We start from the raw sequence: 1,871 nt of genomic DNA on the forward strand, positions 1-1,871 counted from the left end.
ATACATTGATATCAATGTAGTCCTTATAGAAGAGAGTTGGAATAAATGAAAAAGATAGCGTTTTTCTCCTTTCCCTTTCCTTCATATTTACCTTTTCAGGTATTCCTTGCTCTTTGTGTCTGGATGTTGAATTTTCCACAGGGCTCTGGTCTTTTCTTTGCAAAAACTTGGAAATCTTCTATTTTATTGAATGCCCATACTTTTCCCTGGAAGTATATAGTCAGTTTTGATGGATAGCTGTTTCTTGGTTGAAGACCCAGCTCTCTTGCCTTTCTGAAAATCATGTTCCATGCCTTACAATCATTCAGAGTGGAACTTGCAAGGTCTTGTGTGACCCTGATTGGCATTCCTTTATATCTAAATTGTCTTTTTCTGGCTTCTTGTAAGATTTTTTCTTTTACTTGAAAGCTTTGGAATTTGGCAATTACATTCCTGGGGGTTGTCTTTTGGGGGTTTAGTGTAAAGTGTGTTCTGTGAACTCTTTCTATGCCTATATTTCCCTCTTGTTCTATAATTTCTGGGCAGTTTTCTTTGATGATATCTTTTATTATGATGTCGAGATTATTATTTATTTCTGGCTTTTCTGGTAGGCCAATTATTCTCAGATTGTCTCTCCTTCCTCCATTTTCCAAGTCTGTCACCTTGTCAGTGAGATATTTTATGTTCTCTTCTAATTCCTTAGTCTTTTGGCTTTGTTTTTTTTTTTAATTCTTGCTCTTTTGCAAGATCATTGTCTTCCAGTTGCCTGATTCTGACCTTTAAAGCCTGGTTTTCCTTTTTAGTTTGGTCAAGCTGTTTCTATATTTGAGTTTTTTCATGCTTCAGATTGCCGAGTTCCTTTTGGATTGTTTCCCATTTTTTCTCCCAGAAGGCTTCCATCTTTTTGATAATTTCAGATTTAAATTCTTCAAGAGGTTATGGATAATTTCCATTTCCTTTGGAAGGTTTCAGAGCATTTGCTTGTGTTTCCTCTTCTATCTCCTCTGTATTTTGTATTTTTGCTCCATAAAATGCGTCTAAAATCACCCCCTTTTTCTTGCTTTTCTTGGTGTTTGGAGACTTTTACACTTCTGTACTGTTTGCCATCTCTGTCTGAGTGAGGAGGACTGGCTCTTCGTGTATCTGTCTGATGGTCTGAGGCTTTAGCCCCAGGTAAATTGTCTGTTCTCCGCAGCTGCTCTTTCTTCCCGGGGAAGCCCAGGGTCTGCCCTCCCCTGCCTGCCAGCTTTTTGGGTGTTACTGCTCTCAGTTCCCTCCAGTTGCTTCTCTGCTGCCTTACTTCCCCTCTCTGAGCCTGGCACAGCACGTCCACAAGGTACCTCAGTGCCTTTGCCAACCCTGAGGTTTCTGTTCTTTCAGAAGACCCTGCACGCTAAGGGGGGTGGGATCCTGGCCTCCCTGCACTCTGAGGGCTCCTGATGGGATTAGGTTCAGCTGGGTTGGACTGGATTTGCCATGAAGCAGGAACCTTTGGTGAGACTCAGATGAAAGGACCCAGGCAGGGGGCTACAGGCTCCCCCTCTCCCCCCCCATATCTCTCTCTGTTTCCCTGCCATCTGTGTTGTGTGCCCCCAAGACTGGCTCAAGTTGTTTTCAAGGTGTGTCCTTCAGAATAGCCGGCCCTGAGACCCTTTTGCCGGCCAGGCCCTGAGGTTCCAGCTGCTGCTGCCACAGGCTCAGCGCTCTGGGACTGGGGGGATGGGTCCTGGGATCTTCCTTCTGCCTACCCCTTAGATCTGAGTGATCTAGGGTTCTGGCTTTTGGGGGGCATACCTTTTGATCCGAGTCCAGGAAGAGGGTTCCCCGGCTCTGTCCTGTTGTTCAGTTTGAATTTAGGTGCCCTAGGAGCATTCAGTTTGTGATTGGTAAGG

The sequence above is a fragment of the Monodelphis domestica genome, chromosome 3 (assembly GCF_027887165.1).
Source record: "Monodelphis domestica isolate mMonDom1 chromosome 3, mMonDom1.pri, whole genome shotgun sequence".
Classification (NCBI taxonomy): Eukaryota; Metazoa; Chordata; class Mammalia; order Didelphimorphia; family Didelphidae; genus Monodelphis; species Monodelphis domestica.